This window comes from Danio rerio, chromosome 15 (assembly GCF_049306965.1).
Source record: "Danio rerio strain Tuebingen ecotype United States chromosome 15, GRCz12tu, whole genome shotgun sequence".
NCBI classification, from domain to species: Eukaryota; Metazoa; Chordata; class Actinopteri; order Cypriniformes; family Danionidae; genus Danio; species Danio rerio.
The window spans coordinates 49,532,501-49,550,000 of record NC_133190.1 but is presented as its reverse complement, the minus strand read 5'-3'; the positions used below and the strand labels follow the sequence as shown (position 1 = coordinate 49,550,000).

The 17,500-nt window shown below is 39.5% G+C and overlaps 1 protein-coding gene across 4 annotated transcripts in view; it reads right to left on the bottom strand.

Moving 5' to 3' along the window:
- The window catches only part of lrfn1 (leucine rich repeat and fibronectin type III domain containing 1), a 346,207-nt gene that overhangs the window by 154,539 nt on the left and 174,168 nt on the right, over positions 1-17,500 (bottom strand). For all 4 annotated transcript variants that reach the window (XM_073922832.1, XM_073922833.1, XM_073922834.1 and 1 more), the window contains 1 exon segment: positions 16,303-16,418. The gene's annotated coding sequence lies outside the window, so the exon portion shown is untranslated.

Sequence of the window (17,500 nt, the reverse complement as noted above, 5' to 3'; positions counted from 1 at the left end):
TAATTAAATCCAAATCTTGGACCTTATAAAAATAAAAATAAATGAGCAATAAAAAAGTGTGCAGCACCATTAGTGGACCATATTACATTAATTTGAATATATTTTGGCTATTGTTGATATCCAGGAATTTTCAAATGTACTTTTTTTAACCAAAAATGCTGGAAAAAAATCTGAATAATTATTTATGTATTTATTAATTATTTATTTATTTGTATTATTTATTAATTAATTTATTTATTTATTATTATTATTATTATTATTATTATTATTATTATTATTATTATTATTATTATTATGTTTAAATTATTATGTTTTATTGAAATAGCCAAATTGTGACTGAGGACAGTTGAATGTGCTGTTTTTGTTTTTGTCTAATTAATGATAGTAGGCTATAATTTTTTTTTTAACTTGAAAGCTTTAACAGATTCCTATTTTTTCCTACTTATAAATGATGTAATAAATTTGTATTTTAAGAATTAGTCTTGTTTTAATTTTTTTAATCATACTTTTTAGGAAATATTCAATATTTAATAACACGTACTGTATGACAACTACCTGTAAGTTAATGGAAAAGCTGTTGTTCCTTGTGCCAACTCGTGGCTATTGCATAAAGCACAGAAATGTGTTTTTTTTTTTTTTTTTTATAAAAGGCGGATTTTATAACCTCAGTATTGCGCGTGACTGCGGTTGACAAATTGCAGTATTGCGCGTGCAGAAACACACGCAATATTTTAACAGTATTTTAAAGTATTTTGCTAAATTTTGCAGTATATAATGCACATTTGACATATATTTTACATATGCAAAGTTCAAATATGAAGTTGTATGTTATACAGTACATGTAATTTGCTTACTTTCCATAGATTTCTATATAGTTGTGTAATATTCTCCGATCTATGTCAGATGTGAGGTTTTGTTTCAGTCTTTTTTTTCAGGTTTTTTTTTTTTTCTTGTGTAAAATGGAGGCTTATGTGCATCTCGATCATGGCATTTTTACTACTTAACTAACACAGTTTGCATTATTCTTGTAGTCTTATAAAGTCAAACATAGCATTGTTATTTAAAAAAGCCAACATTAAATGCAATAAATACATGAGCAGGGCTTGATTATGATGCCTTTCTGATTTTGTTCAAAAGATGGAGGTGCTACAACATTTGCAGGAGGTCGACTCGTAATTCTCTATGCAGGAAAACCCTGCAGTGTAAACATAAGCTTTGTGTCGCTGTGTCTCATTAATAACTGGCCTTTTACACACAGCAAACAGGCCAACGCTGCTGTCTGTGTGTGTGTGTGAGTGTCCTGCAGGACTGTTTAAACATCTGTACACGCTCCTCTAGATCATCCATTATACATCGCAGACGCTGCAGAGAAATGTGTCACCTTCAGAAAGATGATGAAATCTTAAAGACGACGCTTTTAAATATTCACTCTGCTGCTCTTCAAAACATGCTGTTGGATGCGGGAAACAATTGTTTGCGGCGCATCAGAAGGAGAAAGAAACAGAGGACGGCCATGATAGCTCTCTGAAGGCATTGTGGGAAATTCTGCATCCGGCGACGGCTAAATGTGGAAACAAACAAGCGCATGAGGAGCACGTGATCTGCAGATTACTGGAGCATCTACTCTTCTGCTCACATTCAGATGCGGTATATACATGCAAGACACAGTTATTAGCCCTGATGTTAAATTGGAATTATATTTAATGCATTTCCCAAGTGCTGTTTAAATGGAGATTATTTTTTCAACACATTTCTCATCAACTTTTGTTTTCATTATTAATTACCATAGATATGTACACTAGATGTCGCCTGGCCTATTGTTGTCTATTGGAAGGAATGCGTCAATAGCGCCGCCATCTTGCTACAGGGTAGCGCTCCTTTGAAATGAACGCGGGACCAAGGTACAGTGGAGGACTGTGGCCATCCAAAGCCAGAGATACACACATATACACATGTATCTATGATCGGGAGTTTTCCTGGATGTTAGTGTGTAATTTTTTTTTCTAATTACGAAAATTATAATTTGACATCACTTTTCTACATTGATGGATCAGTGACCGTTCGGGCAGTCCTGACAAAAAGCTTGTGTTTGTGTGTACAGAAATGTACTATTTACCCTCCCTGTTAAATTTAATCTAATCATGTCCTGAAACACAGCTCCTCTACCGCTTTCACTTCTCATACTGACGGAAGAAGCGATTCGCTTGTGAATGAATCCCCCGAACGACTCTTTCACTAACGTTAGCCGACAATAATACAAGTTTCTGGCAGCGCAGCATCTCGTTGTCATATTTCTTTTGCATTGTTTGCTGATTTTATTCAACAAAACTAGCATAAGCCGAGTGTTTAGTGCGAGTTGCTTTGCCTTATGGTGAATGCAGTAAGTGACTGTCATCATCATAACGTTACCTGATTAGCACAAAAGTTCAGAACATACAAAAACAGAAAAAAAAACTTAATATTACCTATGAAATGTTCTGCCTTTGTGCTTTGTTTTCTTTGTTTGCTCGTTACTACACCTGTAGACAGCGCTAAGTGAAGTTTATTCATAAACTAATTTCGAGAGGATCACGTGCTTATGATTGACACGGCTGGCCCCGAGTCAAGCTAATGTACGAATCACCAATCAGACTACTCCTAACCAAGTATAAATAACCAAACACCTTACCTTTAGTCATCTTCGTCTTGAAGAATAGCCAATCGCTGTAACTTTCAAGCAGAAATCTCCGAGGAGAACATCCTTAAACTGCACAGCTCCTATCGCTTCTTCTACTTGACATCCAGCGAACTACCACTCAGCAGAACAGACCAACAAGTCCGCGGCTTCAAACACAGGGCCGCTGGCCTTCACGCAATGCCGCCGCTCTCCCAAAGCCTGGAACTAGCCCCCATCGGAGCGCGCAAGCCTCCAGCGCCCAGTATTGGCTGTATTCCACCGTGCATCCTGATACAGCGGTCGATAATGCTCCGCTTGCGGCACGTAAAACTTCGGGCTATTCAGCCTGTTTTGTCGCACTACCGGCCTTGCCAGGTAAAGATCCCGCACATTAATACCAAGCACACGCGCACTGCTTTCGCTTTATTTAGTCATGTTCAACCGTGGCGTTACAAGCAGACCAAACATTCAAACGACGATCAATACGCTGCACGTAGACCATTCCCATAGCTGACAGCACTTGCTATAGTGTCAAGCAGTCATATACGGACAAACATAAGCCGTTATTATGATTAGGCAGACTTAAAACATTTACTCAGTACTTCATGCCAAAGCCTCGTTCCACGCACTCCGATTTTAATCTAGACTTCCACAGTGCTTCCGGCGAACTCCTTCCATTAGAAACCATCATATTGGATCTGAATTCTTTACAAACCAGCTCACTGACTGATGTTTTAAGTAAACACTATGCATCAGTCTAATTAAACTAAACAAAAACTATATGGCAAGCCATGTTTACATTAATCCAAATCCATTCCGTATTGCAAGCCCCATTTGCACGTATACTCTTAACTAATGCAAATTAGCATTAGATATTATATGCTGTCATATATTTTACAGCATTTAAATATCCCGATAGCTACTTGCTATTCGATTAGTCATTATTATTCCCACACAGAATCTGCACGCACGAAATTCTTAGCCCATCACTGTTTCTGTTTATTTACTCTTGAATGTGTGTAATGTTCATATTCATCTAGATGGTAAATTAACTTCAGTAATATTATGGAAGAATTTAAAATGTTTACATAATCTATAGTTCGTAAAGTTTTATTTTCTGCCTTTCTAGTAGATATATTATATGAGCTTGCTTGTTTACCAAATAAGTGGATATAACTGGATTTCCATCGTAAGACTAAAAAGTAAAAAAGATATCACTGTTATTTAATCTATCAAAGTTTAGTTCCGATACTCATAAAATCATTCCACATAAATCTGCAGTTTTTCCAAAAAGTCAGGAGATTCTGTCTAGCCCTAGTCATTAGCACTACTTTCATCACTGATACTTAATCATTATGATGGCACGAGAAACCTACATTCTGTCATGCTGTTAACTAATTGACAGAAAGTCGTCTTTGTTGTATTTAACACTGGCCACACCTTCAGTCATCAAATAAATAATCTAAGCATTATATTTTCTATGATATGGCAAGCTATTTTTCACTAGTCCAAGTTTTTACTGTCGTAGAGACATCCGGCTTGATTTCAGCATTCACACAAGAAGCTGCGGCGTATCACCTCGCTAAGCTGTCAATTTGATCCATAGCAACAACAAACTAACCTAGTAATAACTGTTACTAGTTCTACTTCAGCATCAGAACAGCATTGTCTCGTCTGACACATGCTAGTAACGTGATTCCTTGTATGCTACAGTTAGCAACAGCGACTTGCCACGCGATGATCTGCTTAACGCTATCACATGCTAGAAACACTTGCTAAGCATAGGGTTTGACCAACATGTAAACAAGGCTCGCCAGTTAACTATCCAGGGAACCCCAGGAACCGCCCAGGAATCACTCAGAACACCCTAGCGAGCACCTAGCAACGCTTAGCAACACCTTAGCATCAATGCTATTCATGCCAACTGCCTCAGAGCCCCAGTGCAGTCACGCTGGCTCTCTCAAGCCAATATCAAGTCTGTCAAGAACTTGGGTTCCAGCTATTTTCATCACACATATTATTTAATCTATGTCATAATAGGGATTTCATGAAATCTATAAGTCACATTTACCTCCACTGGAATATTACTGTTGGCTGAAACCACTAACTGAACATACAGCCATCGTTACAGCGATTGGTTGCTGCTCGATTTTCTCAAAGAAGCCATGCCCCCAGCCGCACTGCCCGCAGACTCTGCCTCCAATAACCCTGGACCACCCTCTCCCCCTTCAACAATCAATCTTCAGGACCTTAAGTTATTCTCAGCATCCATGGCTGATCTATGCATCTTAGGAGCTTGCATGCGAGGCAATACAGAGGGAGAGCGACTTAAAGACGGAAATCAAAACACCTTGCCAACTCTTCATGTATATACAGAAACTCTGGCAGCTGGCCCCGAAGCGGAGTCCAACCCTACTCCTGCCCCTCCCTATTCAGGACTGACATGGTCGCAAACCACCCAACTACTACCTCTGGGAAACCTCCATCACCCCCAAATACCCTCTGACCATATTCCACAGCATGGAACGCTTCCAAAGACCATCACACATTTTTAAAGTTTACCCTATTCATTTCTAATCTCCACACTGCAAATATCCAAGTCAGTTCTACTAATACCTACTCTCTGGTGCCCTGGGATGACTAAAACTTCCAACCCCCACAAGCCTTTACGCAGACGACGCTAATCATCTCATAACATGAGGTAGAAGATAAGGTCGTCGAAGATAAAGGTCGTCCTCCGCCTTCAGGTTTTCCACAAACCCCCTTTCCAGCCATTCATCTAGAATCTGAGCATTGTCCCTGCAGCCCACTAGGCTTTCCCAGCAATCCAGACTCATGGCATCAGCCTCAGCCATTACTACATCCACACTGTCCAAAGACCCTCACCAGCCACCACTCAACCATTGGTAGCCAAATGAATCAGCATGCCTAATGCAGAGCAATACCCACGCTCCTCCCTCCCTGTACCCCTAGCATGGACTCGACTCCGCTTCTCCCCTCAGCAAAGCACCACTATGATCTGCTCCTCGCTCCAAGCGAACAAACTCTGCTTACTCTCCCCTTTTCTTTTAGCTTTTATCCTTGCTTGCACTACCCTGTGTCGCTAACTCCTGCAGGAGTGACACCCCAAGTGCCGACTCCGGCAGGAGCCATGCCCACTCCAGCCACCCCTTCACCTTTTACTCCCACTGCAAAGTCACCACCACTCTCTCTTTCCCTCCTCTCACAGGATCCTGGCTCCCGCAGCTCTGACTCCAGCAGGAGTTACCTTAAGCTTCGACTCCCACAGCAGTCAACCACTGCCCAATAGCTTAACCTTTCTTTCTTCCAGCGTTGAGTCTCTCCGCCCCTACCCTTCCTTCCAGTGTCGAGTGCTCTGCTCCCTCCTAGCGTTAGAGTCTCTTCACCCCCCCTTTTCTGTCCCAGCGTCGAGTGCTCCGCTGCTTCTTAAGCAACGAGTCTCTACGCCCCACTTTTATGTCTCCCGGTGGCGGAGGTTCCGCGCCTGCCAAGCACCGAGTTCCTCCGCCGCCCCCCTCTTTTCCCTTTCAGCGTTTAACTCTTTGCTACCCTCGTCTTCCTTCTAGAGCAAATCTTGCTTCTCTATATTCCTTCCGCATAGGCCCTACCCACCTGCTCGGACCCCCGCAGGGGTAATCCCCCCGAGCAGGAGCCCCAAAACCTCCCTGCAGGAGTCCCCACCGCCCATCCCCTTTCCCGACTCCTGCAGGAACTTGGCCCAGCAGCTCTGATCCCGAGCTTCGACTCCCGCGGAGTCTGTCACCGCCCCCCCCACCCACTAGACAATTTTCTGTCTTCCTTCTAGCACAGAGCGCTCTGCTGTCTCCCAGCATAGAGTCTCTCTGCCCACACCCTTCTTTCTGGTGCGGAGCGCTCCGCGCCCTCCGAGCGTCGGAGTCTCTCCACACCCCCCCTTTCTCTGTCCCAGCGTCGAGTGCCCCGCTTACTCTTAGCGGGAGTCTCTCCGCCCCACTTTATGCCTGTCTCTCAGTGTTGAGTGCTCCGCTCTCTCCAGCGCCGAGCCTCTCCACCTCCCTCCGATTTTTCTTTTCCTTTTCAGCACCAAGTCTCTCCGCTACCTCCGCTTCCTTCTAGCACACCTAGCTCCTCTATGTTCCTTCCGCATAGGCCCTCACTCACCAGCTCTGACTCTCGCTAGAGTCACCCCGGAGCACGATTCTGGCCACAGCCCCTCCCCGCAGGAGTCACTATTGTCCCCTCCCGCTCCCGACTCCAGCGGGGACAAAAAAAACTGGCCCAGCAGCTCTGACCCCGAGCTTCGACTCCCACGGAGTCTGTCACCGCCCACCCCCGCCCCTTAGAATTTTTCTTTTCTTCCTTCCAGCATCGAGTGCTCCGCTACCTTCTAGCGCCGAGTCTCTCCACCTTTTCCCTTCCTTCTGGTGCTGAGTGCTCCGCTCCCCCAGAGCGCCCGAGTCTCTCCGCCTCCTTTCTGTCCCAGCGTCGAGTACTCCGCTCCTTCTTAGCGTCGAGTTTCTCCGCCCCACTTTTTTCTCTACCCTGCGGCGTCGAGGGCTCCGCTTCCTCCAAGCACTGAAGTCTCTCCGCCCCCTCTCCTTTTCTTATTCTTTTCAGTGACGAATACCGTCACTACTCCCTCTAGCTCTACCCCTCTATCTTCCTTCTGCTTAGGCCATCACTCCCAGCTGTGACTCCGCAGAGTCTCCCAAGCTTCCCTGCCCAGACTCCCACGGAGTCTATGCTTACCCACGCTCCCGCAGGAGCCCCTCTCTTTCTCCTACTCTTCCCTAACTGTATATCCAGCAGCCGGATATAGCATTGGTATCAGCGGCTCTGGGGGGGTTCTTCAATACGCGGCTGCTGTCCCGAGCATAAAGCACTTTGGGGGGTTCTCGAGATCTACCCGAGCTCAAACTCCCCTCTCGCCCTGCAACGGGAGGGAGCCCCGGGCTCGAGGCTCTCATGAGCTCGGGGCTCTCTCCCGGGACAGCATGCCAAACTAGCTTATTACCAATCATCAGCTAAGTGTGAACTCTTGAAGTGAAGTTTATTCATAAACTAATTTCGAGAGGATCACGTGCTTATGATTGACACGGCTGGCCCCGAGTCAAGCTAATGTACGAACCACCAATCAGACTACTCCTAACCAAGTATAAATAACCAAACACCTTACCTTTAGTCATCTTCGTCTTGAAGAATCCCCCCTTCCACCCCTTCGCCTCCTCTTTTGACTACAGGGCAGCACGGCGGCCCAGTGGCTAGCACTGCAGCCTCACAGCAAAAAATGCCTCCGGTTCGGGCATCTACCCAAACGGTCAGCATTTTCGTGTGGAGTTCATGTTCTCCCCGTGCTTGCGTGGGTTTTCCCCGAGTCCTCCGGTTTCCTCCCACACTCCCAAAAACATGACACTTAAGTAAATTGACTAATCCAAATTAGCACCAATTTGATTCAATTCTGTCAGCAACGCATCATCTTAGCAACCCTCACGCAGCAGGAGGGAGGGGGGTTCTCGAGATCTACCCGAGCTCAAACTCCCCTCTCGCCCTGCAACGGGAGGGAGCCCCGGGCTCGAGGCTCTCATGAGCTCGGGGCTCTCTCCCGGGACAGCATGCCAAACTAGCTTATTACCAATCATCAGCTAAGTGTGAACTCTTGAAAGTCCCACATCTTCACGTAATAACACTGTCTTGACTAGTGCGGTTGAATGACATTTGTCCTGGGAGCACTGTACCAATGTGGCGGCGCTATTGACGCATGCTCAGGGTCCCTATGCGATATCTAGTGTATATATCTATGATTAATTACGAGCTTAAAAACGTTGGCTAGAGTCATGCATGCTTACGCAGAGAAATAACAGATGAAGTGACAGTGCAGATCATCAGATAATGAAGCAGATCAACGTTGATCTTTCTTTCGAGGTACAGTAATTAACAAAACAACAGGCCTGATACAAAATATTAGAATGCTAAATATGGAAAGCATATTGTCCTAACGGATAAACAGCTCTCGTTGATATTTCAGCATGCTTTCTTTTTCGTATTTGACATGAAACGCACATTTACTGGTAGGAACGATGACATCCCTCTCTGCTCATAATTCTCTCTTCATATAGCAGTATACACACACCGGCCACTTTATTAGGTACGCTTGTCCAACTGCTCGTAAGTGCACATTTCTAATCAGAAAATCACATGGAGGCAACTCAATGCGTTTAGGCATGTAGACATGGTCAAGAGGATCTGCTGCAGTTCAAAGCGAGCATCAGAATGGGGAAGAAAGGGGATTTAAGTCACTTCGAATGTGCTATGGTTGTTAGTGCCAGACAGGCTGGTTTGAGTATTTCAGAAACTACTGATCTACTGGGATTTTCATGCACAACCATCTCTAGGGTTCACAGTATCAATGGTTCAGGCTGGTGGTGGTGTAATGGTGTGAGGGATATTTTCTTGGCACACTTTGAGCCCAGTAGTACCAATTGAGCATGGTGTCAATGCCACAGCCTACCTGAGTATTGCTGCTGACCATGTCCATCCCTTCATGAGCACAGTGTCTCCATCTTCTGATGGCTGCTTCCAGCAGGATAACGCACCATGTCATAAAGCGTAAATCATCTCAGACTGGTTTCTTAAACATGACAACGAGTTCACTGTACTCAAATGGCCTGCACAGTCAGCAGATCTCAACCTAATAGAGCACCTTTGGGATTAGGCTGAATGGGAGATTGGCATCATGGATGTGCAGCCGACAAATCTGCAGCAACTGCGTGATGCTATCATGTCAATATGGAGCAAAATCTCTGAGGAATATTTCCAGTAGCTTGTTAAATCTACTGTTGAAGTGGATTTTATACTCTTTAAAGCGTGAAGTTAATCTATATATTCGAATTGTATGTGTATAATCTGCTTGTAGACTTACATACCATTAGAAGAATTAAGGTACTATGTAGAGTGAGAAAGGGGAGATGACCTGAGTGAACAACTAAGGTGTCAGGCAGAGATGCTACTGGGGGTCTCCTGAAAAATCTCCTTTGTTGTCGACAATAAAGTATACTCTTCTGATATTCATAACCTCCAGACTGAGTTTGATTCAGTAAGGGAAAAACCGAAAAACCACGACACTGTATGTCATATAGGATTGGGCAGTTCTGAAGATAAAAGTGGGTCCAACCTGGTACTAGTAGGGTGAACCTATTAAAGTGGCCAGCTATTACATATCCATATACACTGTGATATAGCCTGGTTTGTTAGTTCATTAGATCATTTCTCACTACAATCAATTTGCACCAGAATTCGTTTCACCCAAGCCGAGACCACCTTATTCAGGTGGTCTCAGACTAATTGTTTTGGCTCGGATCAGAGCACGATTGCTGGATTCACATACGTCAAACTAACTGAGCTAACTGGGCAAATGAGCCAGGTTCCCAAACAAACATCTAGGTGTGAAAGCACCCTAAATATTATAGGGGGGGGGGGGGGGGGGTAATAATTTTGCCATCACTTGCATTTTAAAATGCATTAAAATAGAAAAACTGCTATTTGAAAATGTAAAAAGAAAAGAAAAACTTAAATATTGAGCCAGATAAATGATATGCAACCTGGGAATATGCAATAACCGTATATTAACATTTGAAAAGTACTTCGAGGAATAGCTAAATGTGTAAAACTAACCAAAACTAGCTGTATTTGCTTATCGCTGATGTCAAATGTGACTCCATGCTCCTGTCATGTTCTGCTGTAACAGTAAAACACTGGCTGGGAACAACAACAACAAATGAGTAAGTTAATAGGGTCCGTGCCGATGGGACCACTAATCACTGTAACGGTGACTTCAGACACAATAACTACATGCCAACAGCGCTAAACAGCGCTAAAACCCCGCTTCACTCCAACAACTCATGTGCATGTCTCTGTAAATCCCAAATGTGCTGCCCTAGCATGCATAATTCAATTAATCAAGCACAAGGGCTTATGGGTATTTCACCAACACCACAATCTGCTCATTTCTGCCAGAAAGTTACCTGAAATCAGAGCGATCAATCCTAACTCAAACTAAAATGATCAAAAGCCTTTTGTTTCTTTGTTTAATTTGTTTAATTCAAATATAAACACACACACACACGTTTGTTTTTGTGAAAAGTGGGGACATTACATAGGTTTCCATTCATTTTATACTGTCCAAACCATATATTGTATTGCCCTCACCCCACCCTAAACCCAACCATCACAGGAGACTGTGACCCCCGCCATCTCACGTGAAATGGACTATGCCAAAATCCACCACGGAGCGGGAAGAACGATCGCTAGAATATAGCTCAGTGGTGGTTGTTGATAGTTTAAAGTTATAAAACAGGTATTATAGAGTCCAAGTCAGCAGAGCATTTAAGGACTGTGCATATATGTGTGCGTGCATCGGTAAGTAAGAACCCGAAATCATTGCAATATGTATCTATATAGAGTTTCACATAATCATACTCATTAGGGCTGTAACATGCCAATGCATACATTTAATTCGGCTATACGGTTGTATTATTGTTAATATGTTCCTCAGTTGAAATGTTTGCCACAGATCAGGGCTGCTCGATTTTGGGAAAAATCATAATCACGATTATTTTGGTCATAATTGTAATCACGATTATTCCAAACGATTATTAGTTTTAATAATAATATATTTAGATTATTAGTCAAAATTATTAGCACTTCTGAGAATTTTTTTAAAATAAATATTTCCCAAATTATGTTTAACAGAGCAAGGAATTTTAACAGTATTTCCTCTAATATTTTTCTTCTGGAGAAAGTCTTACTTGTTTTATTTTGGCTAGAATAAAAGCAAATTTAAATATTTTGAAACCTCTTTTAAGGTCAATATTATTAGGCCCTTTAGGCAATATATATTTTTGATTGTCTGCAGAAGAAACTACTGTTATATAGTGACTTGCCTAATTACCCTTATTAAGCTTTTGAATCACACTTTGAATTTAAATGTTTGTATTTAAAAATATATCTACTAAATATTATGAGCTGTCATCATAGCAAAGATAAAATTAATCGGTTATTAGAAATGAATGATTAAAACTATTATGTCCAGAAATCTTCTTCCCATTAAACAAAAATTGTGGGAAAAAGGTTGCTAATATTCAGGAGCGCTAATAATTCTGACTTCAACTGCATATATTCTTTTCCTCCCTGCAAAGGAAAGAGAAATAAATACAATAGAATAAATATATGAAACAAACTTTGCTTTTAGCATCTTCACCATAAGAAAAACACTTTAGCTACAAAAGTCTTCAGTCAAAAGCAGTGAGGGATTTTCTCGTTGTTTTATTAATCATGATAAAACAGGCGGCAGCTGTGCTATGTCACTTTAATGGTTTTTCTTTCACGTGTCTTTTGATTCTCAACTCGTTTGTTTATTACAAAATGAGGGTTAATATGAATAGTCACTAAACACTGCGTTTTGACACCTGTTTGAACATTAAAGCGCTCACGTTAATGACTTTAGATGTGTGTGCTCTCTGCTCGTCACAATGTGCGAATGAGACCAAGTGCAGACCGCATGCTTCTGACTGTGTCTGTGCACCGCACACACATAAGCATGCAGTCTTTCGCGCTTTTAGAGCAACAAGTGAGGACAACTGGACAGGGGGCGGTAAATAATGGAATAATCGTTTATCTCGATTAATGGTTTTTCATAATCGTTAGTAGCCATAATCGTAATCGAAATCGGATTTTCGATTAATTGCACAGCCCTAACACAGATGTTATGTATTTGATGCATGTAAACCGTGATTGAAACCGCGATAGTGCAACTAGCGCATGCGTACTGAGTTGTTCATGATTAACCTGGACGCCACCCTCCCCCCACCCTGGCCCACACCGGTCCGTTGTAAAATTGACAACCGTTGACCGGTCGGCGGTGATAAAAAGGTTGGGGACCACTGGGTTAGAACACAAACGAGTCACAGGTAATGAAGTATTAAACGTTTCTCCCATAGGAAAGCCTGTCTAAGCAGAATGCCAGCATGCATCTGTAGCTTCGCTCACGCTCCGCCTCTTTGCCCTTATTAGGTATCCTTCGCTTGCTGCGATGACACGCGACCAAAGAGGTGACGGTTGGCCACACCTACTGTTAGCTTCTTTAGGGTTAAACCTATGGATGACATCACAGATACTACGTCCATATCTTTTGCAGTCGATGTTTGTAACAAGGGAAGCACTAATTCCTTTGATTACTTGTTACTGAAAAAGTATCGCTGTTAGTAACGTCATTTATTAATAGCGCTGTTATTCCCATTACTGCAGATGCCACATCCATAATGCTGAAATTGCTCATATCCAATGAATTTTTTTATACTCCAATATTGTTAATCAATATTCATTCAGGCGGTTTACGCATTCACACACTTGGTAAAAAAATATGGTGAACACTCCTCTCTCCGGCAGCAGTGGCCATTTTGAGAGTAAAACTCGGAAGAAACGTAGTAAATGAGCAGACGCTGAATGATGTATGAGCTCTTCTGATGAGCTCTGCTGGCTCTCTGTCATTCATGCTTTCTGACAGCAGGTGCTCAGAGCATCATGTGCTGTGATGAACTCCAAACGTCATCGCACACACTCGCACAAAACATCAAGACAATGCGCTCGCGTGTATGAGAAACACACACTTCATTCAGACCATTCATTCTGCAGTTCATTCAGCTCAGGGGGATTTCTCTGCTCTTTTCTTCAACATTTTTAAGGCCAGGACGGTTTTTATAAAGGAATTAGCTGCTGTTTTTTCTCTCAGCAGAGGTGAATTACAGTTATTAATTGTGACATTAAAGACGAGCTAACATCAATGGTGGAGTTGTGATGCAAAATGTCAAAACTTTTAAATGTGCTCAAGAATATTAGAATAAATACTCAGGAAGACATTTTCAAAAATAAGATGTTATGACTGCTGCTTTTATTTCTGTTGACTTTAGAAAAATAAATAAAGGAAAAAATAAAATAACGATGAATTCATTCATTCATTCATTCATTCATTCATTTTTCTTCGGTTTAGTCCCTTTATTAACCAGGGCTCTCCACAGTGGAATGAACCGCCAACAATTCCAGCATACATTTTACATAGCTGCAACCCAGTACTGGGAAACACAAATACACAGTCATTTACACATAACACGCACACACACACGCACGCACGCATGCACACACACGCGCACACATACACACGTTTGTTTTTGTGAAAAGTGGGGACATTACATAGGTTTCCATTCATTTTATGCTGTCCAAACCATATATTGTATTGTGTTTGCATTTAAGATCCAAAAGTGCTCAAAGTTGTATTTTGGTGTGAGGATTATCCGGCTGGACAAAACGTGTAAGTGTGATGAACAATGTTTGAACACAGAGCTTATTATTTGCGATCTTCGAAAAGCCGATGGGACAATCCTATAGAGATTGTATCGAGGGAACTAGCTTTATGCTAGCAGCCGATTAGCCTGCAAGATGACGTCATAGTTCCTCCACTCTATTAAACCCGAACCCACCCAAACTCGTCAGGTCCTGTCGGGTTCCTTCGGGTTTGGGCAAAGATCTTCAGCTGTAATGTACAGCACTATTTAAGCATTTGATTGCTTTCCTAACTTTTTATGTTCATTTAAAATTAGTTTTGTTTAAAAGAAAACCCACCAATATTGACATATTTAGATATTATTATTATTATTATATTGTGTATATGTCTGTTCAAACATGCACCACTCTGCTTCATATCGAGTGTACAGAATCTATTTGGGAAACAGCGTCTATTCATCACTGTGGAGCACAGCTGACAGTCAAGCTCCGCTACATGAACGGACTGTTTTGCACAGGAGGGGCGACGGCACCTGTAATGGAAGGAAGGGAATCCCGCCATTTTTATATTTATTTTAAAGTGTAAATAAATTTATTTTAAATAAAATAAATTTAGCTTAACAAATTGAATAAAAATCATTAATAAAAATATTTTAAAGCAAAAAACAAATTGAATAAAACTAAATTAAATTAAATTAATAAATAAATACAACTATTTTATTTTATATAAAATAAAACGTACTTTAATACATTAAAATTACATCTGAATTAAATTAATTAATTGAATCAAATTTACTTTGTTTTATTGAAAGAATATTAGGTTTAAAAAATTACTTACATTTAATTAATAGAAAGTACTTGTTTTTGTTTTATTTTAAATAAAACAAATTTCAGTTTAATAAATTAAATAAAATTAGTAAGTTAATATAAATTATTTTAAAGCAAAAGCAAAACGAATCAAACTGAATTAAATTTAATTAATAAAATAATTAAATGTACATTTTTGTTTCATTTTAAATAAAAAAATGTTTAATGAATTGAACAAAATTTATAAATAAATTAATACATAAATAAATATTTTTTGTTTGTTTTATTTATATAAAATACAATTTAGTTTAATAAATTAAATAAAATTGAAAAAAAAAATTAATAAATCTAATTATGCTCATTTAAAATTAGTTTTGTTTAAAAGAAAACCCACCAATATCGACATTGTCACGGTATGCTGACGGATGAAACAAAAAGGTGGTGGATCCAAGTGCATTTAATGAAAATCGTGCAGAAAACAGAAGAAAACAAGACATCCACAAATCAAAATAACAATTAAACAAACAAAACAAGGAACTACGGCAAGATACAAAAACGCGGCTCAGGAACAACATACCAAACTAAACAAGACAAGCTAGACAAAAGACTCAGTAACAACAAACGGGTGCAGGGTGAATAAATAGTCCAGGAATCAGAACGGGAAACGGAATCAGCTGGGTATATAAACAGTGTAAGTGAAAGCCGGTTGTGTGCGCGTGGAATGTGGGGACTTGTAGTTCCTGAACAACTATAGTTCTCTACTAAAGTTCGCTAGCGAACTACAGTGCCTCCTAGTGGACCATGACAGTCATGACAGACATGTTTAGATGTTGTTATTATAATTATTATATTGTGTATATGTCTGTTCAAACATGCACCGCTGTGCTTCATATCGTGTGTACAGAATCTATTTGGGAAACAGCGTCTATTTATTACTGTGGTGCAGAGCTGACAGTCACGCACCGCTACATGAACTGACTGTTTTGCATAGGAGGAGGCGACCGCACCTGTGATGGAAAGGAAGGGAATCCCGACATTTTTATATTTATTTTAAAGTGTTTTCATGCCTAAATAAAATGAAAGCACAGAACAGATTCACTTTTAAAAGCAAGGGGCATACCCTGGTGTTTCGGCAATATGAGTAGTGTATAGGGAGGATCAGCTCTTTGAAGTTTATTGCCACCCTTCATAGAAAGGTTAAAAATACAGGAGAATACCTTTACAGGATGATAGTAGGACAGAATTGTAAAATACAGGAGAATCCCGGGAAAATGGGAGAGCTGACAGGTATTGTTTGTTATTAGTTCAAGCTAGTAAATACATCAACTAATGAAACATCATTGTAAAGTGTGCTGCGACTGCTTCACATTAATGGCCAACACAATGTCAACAACACAAGCACTTCAATATTACATCCACAGTGATGCAACACAGCCGTAATCATGTTTACCTCCAACAGACCATGAAGGTAGAAAAAAAGCTGATAAACAACAACAACAACTCACCTGCTTGACTAAAATGTTGTCCGCATGCTGGAAGTGCTGCCAATCCTGACCTTTGTGTGTCAAATCTGCGTCTGACCTTCAAATAATCGTCCAGTGAAAAAGCAGCTTCAGCATCTCTGAAGGACAAACACACAAAACAGCACAAGAGTTTACATCACAGTCAAGGACAATTGTCAAAATGAAGACACAGATTGGCAAATACTCCACATTATCAGAGTTGGGTAAATGTTGCATTATCTACATTATCAGTGTTAATCTGTGCCCACAGAAAACTCATAAAAAGCTAAAACTAAACTAAATTAAAATAATCTAAAAAAAAAATCATAATAAAATAAAATCTACTTTAATAAATTGAATAAGAATAATTTAATAAATTGGATTAAATAACATTTTATTTAATATAAATAAAATATATTTAAAATAAAATAAATTTAATTTAACAAGGTGATTAAAAATCATTAATAAACATTTTAAAGCAAAAAGCAAATTAAATAAGACTGAATTAAATGTCATTAATAAATTAATAAAATGTTTATTTTAATTTTATCTAAAATAAAATGTACTTTAATAAATTAAATAAAATTTAATTTAAATTGAATTAATTTTATTTATTTCATCTAAAGCATATTAGGTTTAAAATTTTATTAATGGAATAAAATGTACATTTTTGTTTTATTTAAAATAAAATAAAATTTTGTTTAATAAATAAAATAAATTCAATAAATTAATATAAATTATTTTAAAGCAAAAAGCAAAATGAATAAAACTGAATTAAATTTAATTAATAAAATGAATTTAATGTACATTTTAGTTCTATTTTAAATAAAACAAATTTAGTTGAATAAATTGAATAAAATAAATAAATAAATAAAATTTAATTAATAAAATTATTACAATTATTTTATATAAAATACAATTATTTAATACATTGAATAAAAGCACATTTGAATTAAATAAATAAATTAGATTAAATGTATTTAATTTATTTAAAGCACATTAGGTTTAAAAAGTTGAATAAATATAAAGTTATAAACTGCATTAAATTGTATTTTTTTTGTTATTTTATATAAAATAAACTTTAGTTTAATAACTTGAATAAAATTGAAAGAAATTAATAAATCAAATTATTTTAAACAAAATAAAAAATTAAATAAATTAAAATAAAATAAAAATAAAATAACAAAATACAGAAAGTAGC